Source organism: Olea europaea, unplaced genomic scaffold (genome assembly GCF_002742605.1).
Source record: "Olea europaea var. sylvestris unplaced genomic scaffold, O_europaea_v1 scaffold1471, whole genome shotgun sequence".
NCBI lineage: Eukaryota > Viridiplantae > Streptophyta > Magnoliopsida > Lamiales > Oleaceae > Olea > Olea europaea.
In genome coordinates this window covers 299081-310555 of record NW_019232267.1, presented here as the reverse complement: position 1 = coordinate 310555, position 11475 = coordinate 299081, and positions in this window count along the sequence as shown.

Sequence of the window (11475 nt, the reverse complement as noted above, 5' to 3'; positions counted from 1 at the left end):
TGGCTTTCACAATCTTCACACAGAAATCAAACGTGGGTTAGAGGAAAATGGATCCAATTCAGCCCAGCAACAATGACAGATATAAGGTTGAATCACACTCATTCAGAGCCATTTCCAAAGAAGCAAGACATGGCACTGGTAGCACATTTTCTATATGGTAGAGAGGTTAATTGGCCACTTAATTCATCTCGGTTCCTGCATAATGAGCTAACTCCAGAGCTCAGACTCTTGCGCATCATCTTCTGCACTAACATTTACCCTACATCCCAGAGGACGAAATTCAATGAAGAAAGAGAGAGGTTACTTTATCATATGGCAAAAGTGCTTAAGTGAAGTGAACGCGCGTAGGCAAATGCTATGGAACCCACGAACAAGATGGAAATCTTCCCAAGAAAGCCAAAGCAAGGTTTTGGATTCGAATTTGATAAATCTAGAACCAAACAACCCAAATCGCCGACGATGTGCTGACCTCTTGATTACGCAAAATTATGAAATCTCACCCGGTTGATTTGAACATCACAAGAATTAGATCTTGATAAGTTCGAAAGTTGTTCAATTGGAAGAACAAAGAGAAAGCAATCAAAGCCTTTCAATTAATCAATATGTCAAATGTTCTTTACAATGAAGGAGTAAACTTCTATTTATACTAAATTCTAGAATAGAAGTCCAAAAGGAATAAAATACTAATAATCTAATAGAATCTCAAAAATAACCAACCAATATCATAAGAATTTGACTAGGAATAAAATTCTAACAAAATATGGAAAAAACACGAAAAAAAGAAATTTTGTACCCGAAATAACACTATGCAACCGCATAGTGAAACCTATGCAATCGCATAGTTCACTTGAACTATGACTGCATTGGCCCTACCACACCCTATGCGACCGCAAGCCCCGTTTTACTATGCGGTTGCATGGTAGACCAGTTTGCCACCATTTTCGTCAGCTTGTATTGAGTTGATCCAATTCAATTCGGCTCTTAACCCGAACATGAAAATTGCCTCGTTTTGCATCCCGAACATCGTTCCATCAATTGTTTCTTGAACGAGCAATCTCATCGCCTCTTCTACTCACTTCGTCCTTGCTCGAGTCATTGGACTGCCCTTGACTATCAACGGATCTTTCTTCGGGCTTGACGTTGGACTTGACCTTGACGCTTGTGGCTCCTGGATCAAATCATCCCCTCCCTCTTTGAAAGAATTCGTCCTCGAATCTGTACTTGCGTCAAAGAGAGAAAGATCAGACACATTAAAAGTTGCTGAAATGTTATACTCACCAGGAATATCTAATTTGTATGCGTTGTCATTGATCTTCTCAAGCTCCTGAAATGGTCCATCTCCCCATGGCAACAACTTTGATTTTCTTTGTTTTGAAAATTGCTATTTCCTGAAATGCACCCAAACCCAATCTTCTGATTCGAATGTAACAATCTTCCTGCCCTTGTTTGCTTACTCTACATAGTGCCTACTCTTCTTCTCAATTTGCTCTAGCACATTTTCATGGAGTGACTTCACCAGCTCGGTCTTCCTATTCCCATCCAAGCTACCTCGTTCATTCATAGGCAAAGATATTAAGTCCATATGTGTTATAGGATTAAAATCATAAACAATTTCAAATGGAGAAAACGATGTAGTGGAATGTGTGGCCCTATTATATGCAAACTCTATGAAAGGCAAGCACTCTTTCCAATTCTTCAAATTCTTATTAACCACAGTGCGCAAAAGTTGTGTCATGATCCTATTCACTACTTCATTTTGTCCATCAGTTTGTGGGTGACAAGTTGTAAAAAATAGTAATTTTATGTCTCACTTATTCTACAAGACCCTCCAAAAGTAACTAAAAAATTTGACATCCCTATCTGACACAATACTTTTAGGTAATCCATGCAAGCGCAAAATTTCTTCAAAGAACAAGTCTACAATGTTAGTGGCATCATCGGTTTTGTGACATGGAATGAAATGTGCCATCTTACTAAACCTATCCACCACTATAAAAATTGAATCTCGACCCTTTTTAGTCCTAGGCAAACCTAACACGAAATCCATTGAGATGTCTACCCAAGGTTTACTAGGTACTAGCAAAGGTGTATAAAGCCCATGAGGTAGTACCCTAGATTTATCCTGTTTACAAGTTATGCATCGACTACAAATTCGTTCCACGTCAACTTTCATTTTAGGCCAATAAAAATGCTCAATTAATATTTCTAAAGTCTTTTCTACCCCAAAGTGTCACATTAAAACCCCCCCACTATGTGCTTCTCTAACCAATAATTCACTCATAGAGCAATTAGGAACACATAATTTGTTTTCCCGAAACAAGTACCCCTCATGTTTAAAGAACTTATCTACAGCCCCCTTATGACATGAATTGTAAATGCTAGAAAATTCAGAATCATTAGCATACATGTCCTTAATATACTCAAAACCAAACAATTTTGCACTTAAAGTAGTTAAAAGCACATACATTCACGACAATGCATCTGCTACTACATTTTCCTTACCTTGTTTGTAACGAATGACATATGAAAAAGTTTCTATAAATTCCATCCAGCATCTATGTCGTTTGTTTAACTTACCTTGACCCCACAAATGTTTCAGTGATTCATGATTAGAATGAATTACAAACTCTTTTGACCATGGGTAATGATGCCATGTCTCCAAGGCTCGAACAAGTTAATAGAGCTCCTTGTCATACGTAGGATAGTTGAGAGCTGCACCACTTAACTTCTCACTAAAGTAGGCTATAGGTAAGACTACTCTAATACCTATTCCTGATACGTCACACTCAATCTCGAAAGTTTTGTCAAAATTAGGAAGTGCTAAAATCGGTGCTTTACACAAACAATATTTGATGGTGTTGAATGCATGTTCTTGTTCTACCCCCCATTGAAACCCCACATTTTTCTTGACAATTTCAACTAGTGGCGTGGTAATGGTGCTGAAGTCGCTAACAAAATGACTAGCCCATCCATGAAAACTTCTAACTTCAGTTATGTTTTTAGTGTTGGCAATCTTAATAGCCTTTATTTTCTCTTCATCTACCTCTACACCATTAGCACTAACTACAAAACCTAGAAATACAACCCTATCCATGCAAAATGTGCACTTTTTAAAATTGGCATAAAGTTGTTCTTTCCTCAAAACCACAAGTACACACCTCAAATGTTCTACATGCTCATCAAGATTCTCACTATAGATTAAAATATCATCAAAATAAACTACAATAAATTTTCCAATGAAAGCACGTAAAACATGGTTCATTAGCCGCATAAAAGTGCTTGGTGCATTTGTGAGTCCAAACAGCATGATTAACCATTCATATAATCCATATTTAGTTTTAAAAGTCGTTTTTCATTCATCACCCTCCCTCATGCGAATTTGATAATACCCACTTTTAAGATCAATTTTACTAAAAATACATGCACCATGTAGCTCATCTAACATATCATCTAGCCTAGGAATTGGGAGACGATACTTTATCGTAATGTTGTTGATGGCTTTGCAAGCTATGCACATTCTCCAAGTTCCATCTTTTTTTGGCACCAGCAATACAAGTATTGCACATGGACGCATGATTTCCTGTACATATCATTTGCTCATCAATTCCTCAACTTGCCTCTGAAGCTCCTTTGTCTCCTCTGGATTACTTCGATAAGCCAGTCAATTCAGAATGATAGCGCTAGGTATGAAATCAATTTGATGCTCAATCCCTCTAATGGGTGGCAGCCCACTAGGCATGTCCTCCGGAAACACGTCTTCAAATTCTTGCAACAAAGAAATAGTCAAATTAGGGAGAGATGTGTTATGCTCCTCAAAGTTGAGGAATTATTCCTTGTAAACCAACAGTATCATTTGTTGCCTCTCAACTATTGCCTTTTTTCAATTCACTCCTTCTCACAAAGAAGTTTTGTTTCGACTTTTCTCTCCTCTCGAAAAACTCTCTTTCTTTTCTCTCATGTGGCCCCATTCTCTTTTCCTCTTTATTAGTCACCTCACTATTTTCTCTATTTCTCCCTAACTCCCTCACTCTTGCTTCGTCTTCATTTTTCAATTGAATTTGATCTTCATATACTTGTGCCGGTGTTAATGGTGCAAGAGTGATAGACCTCACATTTTTCACAAAGCTATAGTTATTTTTATACCCATCATGCATTGCTTTCTTATCGTATTGTCATGGTCTGCCCAACAAGATATGCCCTGCATGCATAGGTGCAACATCGCACATTACCTCATCCTGATATCTATCAATGGAAAAATTAATCAACAGCCTTTTTGTCACCTTAACTTCCCCACATTCATTTAGTCATTGTAATTTATAAGGTCGAGGATGTTTTAACAGTGTCAAACCCAATTTTTCCACCATGATAGTGCTAGCCACATTAGTACAACTACCGTCATCTATTATCACACTACATACCTTGCCATTGACGTGACATCGAGAGTGGAATACGTTTTCTCACTACTGCTCCAAGTCATCCTCCTTGATTTGAGCACTAATTCTGACATGTCTACATAATCACTCTTCCTTTCAGTTTCCACTTTCCCGCTGTCTCGCAGAATCATGGTTCTCTTGTTTGGGCATTGAGAAGTAATGTGCCCACTCCCAAGCAACGAAAACATTTGATGTCTCTATTTCTTGATGACTGTAACTCCCCTTTTAGCACGACCTTGCTAGCACTCTTCTCCTTGCCTCTTGGTACCTCAGTTCTTCCTCTTGCAATAGTTCTTTCTCCTTTGTTATTGTCCCACTTCGGTTTCCCTGAAGAATTAGAACCTGAAGATCCCAATTGGTACCTTGTTGTCCCATTTTGCTTCAACTGCCTCTCGACCTTCATTGCCACATGTAACATGTCTTCAATTCCCACATAGTGCTGCAGTTCCACTGTATTTGCAATGTCCCTGCTCAATCCACGCAAAAATCGAGCCATGGTAGCTTCACTATCCTCCTCCACATTTGCCCTAATCATTAGTGTCTCCATCTCTTTATGGTAATCTTCCACACTCCTGGAGCGTTAATATAAATTTTGTAATCTTTGATGAAGCTCTCGGTAGTAGTGAGTAGGTACAAACATCTTTCGCATTATAGTTGTCAATTCCTCCCATGTATTGATAGGTCGTTCTCCACTTCTCCTTGCCTTAAAGTCACCACCTAATTCGACCAAGTGATTGCATAGTCTGTGAATTCAAGAACTGCAATTTTCACCTTCTTCTCTCCTGAGTAATTGTGGCGATCAAAGATTAATTCAATTTTCTTCTCCCAGTTCAAGTAGGCCTCTGGATCACTCCTACCTTTAAACGAAGGAATGGTCATTTTAATGTTATTCAAATTCTCATCCACCTTGTCTCCACCGAGATTCCTACCTCTTCTTTCTTGCCTAACTCCTCTATTTTTATCCCTTCCAATATCTACATCCACAATCAAATCTTCATCCATCCCACTATCAATCTCAAATTCACTAAGCTCCTTCATCCTAGGTTCCCGTCTACCCTGTCTCCGTACATTAAGACCTTTCCTTCATCTATTGGCAGGCAATGAATTTTGCCTTTCCCCCCGAGCATCCTGCCTATCCATCTGATCCCTCATATCTACACATATCTGCTCAATTCTTCGCACCAAGTCCTCTAGCATGGAAACCCGATCGTCAATTCTACCTAAACTTGATCCTTCCCTGTCAAACATCCTAAAAATAAGTTATTTTTTCTGCCTCATAATTGTTCACTCGAAATTTCACTCAATATGGCTTTTTCCCTCGATTGTTCTCACCACTCTGTCTTTTACCACTCATTGATTTCACCAAGTCCCCAAAAGAAAAATTTTGAAACTCAATCAAATATTTAATCACATGGAATTCAAACCAGTGTGAGTGAGATTACAAGGGCAAGGAATTTAGAACAATTTGACTGGAAATTCAAACTAGAAAAGTAAAGAAATTGACTCAAGAAAGCAAACGAAGAAAGAAAATTACTGATTGAAAATTTAAACTAGTCACAAAATAATAAATTGACTCAAGAAATCGATAATTCCCAAGATTAACAATAATAATAACAATTTTTTTTTTTAAAATTCAAATTTTTTTTTTGAATTTTTTTACTGTACGAATGAACAATAATTTTTTTTTTTTTACTCTTGGGATAGAAAAATCAAAAACAAAACTGACGCAACAAACGGAAGTTGATTCGGATGCAAATTGAATCCAAAAACAACTTTTGAAGTTTTTTTATAACTTTTTTTGGATTAAAGACTCTAAAATACTAACTAACTCAAATAACAGTAAATCAAAGGAAAACTGACTCAACAAGAATTAAAAAGAGATATAACCTTGGATTTGAGCCAATCTTTGATACCAACTGATGTGAACCCGCGTAGGCAAACGCTACGTAACCCACGAATAAGATGGAAATCTTCCCAAGAAAGTTAAAGCAAGGTTTTGGATTCGAATTTGATAAATCTAGAACCAAGCAACTCGAATCGCCGACGATGTGCAGACCTCTTGATTACGCAAAATTATGAAATCTCACCCCGTTGATTTGAACGCCACAAGAATTAGATCTTAATAAGTTCGAAAGTTGTTCAATTGGAAGAACAAAGAGAAAGCAATTAAAGCATTTCAATTAATCAATATTTCAAATGTTCTTTATAATGAAGGAATAAACTTCTATTTATACTAAATCCTAGAATAGAAGTTAAAAAGGAATAAAATACTAATAATCTAGTAAAATCTTGAAAATAACCAACCAATATTATAAGAATTTGACTAGAAATAAAATTTTAACAAAATATGGAAAAAAACACGAAAAAAAGAAATTTTTTCCCTGAAATAACACTATGCGACCACATAGTGTAAGCCTATGCAGTCGCATATTTCACTTGAACTATGACCGTATTGGCCCTACCACACCCTATGCGACCGCAAGCCCCGTTCTACTATGCGGTCACATGGTAGACTAGTTTGCCTCCGTTTTCGTCGACTTGTATTGAGTTGATCCAATTTGATTCAACTCTTGACCCGAACATGAAAGTTACCTCGTTTTGCATCTCGAACATCATTTCATCAATGGTTTCTTGAACGACAAATCACATCACCTCTTTTACTCGCTTCGTCCTCCCTCTAGTCATTGAACCGCCCTCGACTATCAACGGATCTTTCTTTGGGCTTGACGTTGGACTTAACCTTGATGCTTGTGGCTCCGAATCACATCAGTAAGTTTGACCTGGGAGCCTATATATATGCCTTCATATGAGAGCTGGCCTCGTCCATAGATACTCAGCGTAGTATTATGTTTTCTTGCTTAATCAGTAGAACTTGTCTGACAGTCGGGGTACCACTGTTGCCAAGAGAAGAGAGTGTTGCTCTAGATGCCCCCAATCAGCAGAAGAACAATTGAAAATTTAGAGGCTAGGCTGAGAGGAGCAAAGAGAATACATCGTTCCGAGCAGGGAGCTCAACAACCCCAGCAAGTCCTAAATGCTGATATAGGCATCCTCAGTAGATAGCTATCTCAGATGTAGATAACTCAAGTGCAGCTGGGTAGATCTATTAGCACTATGACAAATTCTTTGGAGGAAATGCAGCGAATACAGTTGGATATGCAGAAGAAATTACAAAGAGTAAATGTACACGTGTGAGGGTTCCAGCTAAGTGATGACCGGACACACTATGATCAAAGAACAATCACTTATGCTTATAGACAAGTGGATGAGCAAATGATGCGTTTTGAGAGTCAACTGGAGACAATTGATTGGAATATACACTAGATAGCAAGGACCGTTGAATCTCTCATAACCACTAGTTCATCCAACCAGGCAGACCAACCTGACACCTCCACTCATCCGCATCCACCCGTCGGGAGTAAACCAATCATAAGCTTGACATGAATAACTGTTTCTTATGTTGATTACTGAATTTCAATCCTGAGACACGACATGTTGTCAAGTCATGTTTTATGCAGAGTTAAGTCACTATCTTATTTGAGGATAAACAATAGTTCAAGTTTGAGGAGTTTGATAAGTGCATTTGACACACTTATTTGGTCCACAAAATATGACTAATTATTGATCAAAGCATTTGGATTATGGCTTAATTCTGTATAATTTTGTGTTGTAGGACTATATTGATGGATATGACGAAATTCAAGATAAAAGAAAAGAAAAATGGAGAAATTCAAAGTATGAGGACTAAATTGTAACATTTCAATAATTGATTCTGACCACAAAATGAAGATTAAAGGTGTTGTGTGTTCAATTGGATGCAAATTAAAGTCAAGGAATTGAAAATGCAAGAGAAATGACTTGAAAGAATAAAGAATCGACTTCAAGGGCTAAAATACAACATTCGAAAGTTTTTGTAACTGACTGATAGCCTAGTTGTTTAGAGTGGGCAATTGCCCAACGTCAAAAAACAATTACAGAGAAGAAAACTTTGAATTGGGTGACTGCCCGGGTTTTGCTTGGGCAATCACGGCGAAAATTTTCTTGTTTCCTATTTTGACTGAAATTTTTATGGAAACAAATCTTTGGAGGTATTTTATAACCCTAGGGCCGTCCCTAAGCATACACCACGCATTATAACATATTCATAAGGTTTTTAGAGAGGAGAATAAGGCAAGAACAAGGAGATTGATATCAAGAAATAAGGATTCAATTCAAGATTTAGTAGTCATATCTTTTCTTTATTATTTAGTTTGTTTTCTTCTTCCCATCATGTTAGGCTAGATTTTTATGTATTAGGAGATCGATGAACCTTATAATGTGATTCTTAATTCCTTTTCATATTTTTGACATTAAACCACATTTGATTATTTTGAATGGTTTATATGCATTCAATTTCTTCCGCAATTAAGGGCCCGTAATTGTGTGAGTTTGGGTGACTTGTTTCTTGCATTCGAGAGAAGATAAATAGGTTCGACATGGTATAAATCATCATAGAGTCTGATAGAAGATAGAGATGTACCGCTATACCCTACGTGAATCTTTAAGTGCTCACAAAATCACATGCATTCTTGTATATTTTTGTATAGGCTGGTGGTATATGACAGCAGGTTTAACAGTACTCGAGAGAGAATATTAGATAAATTTAGGAGCATTGATTCTTCAAAATTTCATCGTGTTGTCAATTTGTAAAATTAGAGTTAAATTGAACATTACTTGGGAATTCGTGATCCTGGTGCGCTATACAATCACTGAATACATTAAATTGTGTTTTCAACATTTATTAGCATTTTAGTTCATTTAAACATCAATTTGCATTCTGTTCATTGCATGCATAATTAGCTTAGGCTAGGGAGTAATTAGGTTATAAAATCACTCGTGATAATTTAGTTTTGGTTAAGATCTTGATAAATAATATCGAACTGAATCAATCACTGTGGGACAACATTCAGACTCTAGAATCCACTTTATTACTTGTTGCGAATCGTACACTTGCGAATACAATTCGAAATCATTATTTCATAAACTCGACCAAACCCAATATCAAATGTAAAACCCTAATCTGTCATTTGCATGAAGTGTGAAATGTTTTCTTTGATTTGAAACATAGCCTTTTGTGGCCACTGATCCTTTTGCTCTTCTCTCCGGGTATTTGGCCATCACTTCTCAAGCATTCTCTCCAACATATTGCTTGCAAATACATATAAAATGACTATTTTTTATAATAAGAGAAGGATCCTTGGTCGAAGTGGTGATGAGTGTGTTTTAGATGGAAAGTATCTGCACATAAGGTGTTATGAGCATATTGTTAATTTGATTTTGTTTGCATGGTTGAAGGAAGCACATAATTCAATTATTAGTATTCGTAATGATGTAAAATATATCTTCTCCTGCTAGAGAATAAAAGTTAAAGAAGTGTGCGAGTGAAGAAAAATTAATTGAAAAATCAGAGAGAGAGAGAGAGAGAGAGAGAGAGAGAGAGAGAGAGAGAGAGAGAGAGAAGACGTGTGCTTTGATATTAATAAAGACTTGACGCCAGACTTAGAATTATTATACTGTTATTTATTGGAGATTTTCTTATTTAGCAATGAAAAGTAAATTAGAACTGAGGCCCTACTGATTTAAAACGTGAGAGAATTTTCTAAACCAAAGATGGGTTTGCATTGTAACATAGAATTATTGGCAGCACTTTTTAATTGCTAAGAAATTTCAAATGGTTGGTAGGAATATGGTCAAACCACCGCGATTGTTACGCTACAAAGAATGTGTCAACAACTATATGGAAGTTTATAGAGGAAAAGTTTTGTTGCTACATAATTGTTGTCGACATCATAGACTTCTCTTGAATAATTTGACATAAATATTTAAAGAAAGTCACTTACACGTGAATCATTTAAATTTTGTATTGAATATGCATATAATGTGTAGGCACACATTTTTTCCAAAAAAAATTTTAAAAAAAAAAATGTTCCCAATTTCATTAAATTGATAGACACGGTACTTTATAGTAGGACTTTTACATTCTCTAATACCATGTTGACGTTGATCTAAAAATTAAGGGTGCGTTTAATTACAAGCATTAAATTTATATGGAAAGAAAATAAATTTTAAGCAATTAAATTATCTAGAATTTATTTGCATGAAAATTGTCAATTAAATCTATTTGATTAATTTAATTTTCAACTTAGAAAATATTATATTTGTCCAGTTTTTTGGTTGGTAGAGTTTTTTTTTTTTTTTTTTTTTTTTTTTTGTTTTTTTTTTTTTTTTTTTTTTTTTGTGTGTGGGGGGGGGGGGGGGGGGGGGGGTAGATGAGAAAGAGAGAAAGAATTGCTTGAAAAATAAAAACATACTCATTATAAAGAAAATATTTTCATTATTTTCAAGGAAAATATGGTTATGTAATCTAGAGGAGGAGAATTTTTTATCAATAAAACAGCACAAAAGTAAAAATTTGAGTGAAAAATGACATTTTTCATAAAAAATATTAATAATCAAACGCACCCTAAGTGTTAGAGAATGATATATCCTTTAAATATTGTCATAAAACTTCATATGCATTTTAAAATTAAAGTTGGTGGAAAAATGGCTTCACTTTCTTTATAAAGTTCACACGGAATATCGGGAGTGAATTGTTCAAATGGTCACTAAACTTTGCAAAAGGTTTATAAGGGGTTAATGAATTTTAAAAATCACTGAAATGGTCACTAAACTTTGCAAAAGGTTTATACGGAATCACTGAACTTTAAAAATCACTGAACTTTGCAAAAGGTTTTTCAGGGGTCATTGAAAATCTTTTACAAAGTTGACTGATCTAGTGAAAACTTTTTACAAAATTCAGTGATCATTTAGGTGATTTTTAAAGTTCATTGATCCATAGAAAGTTTTTACAAAGTTTAGTGATCATTTAGGTGATTTTTAAAGTTGAGAGAATCTTAAAAACTTTTTGCAAAGTGCCAATTCACTCGAAAATCGGTGGAAAAATGGCTTCACTTTCTTTATAAATTTCACACAGAAAATCATTCGTATTAGCCATTTCTCCTTC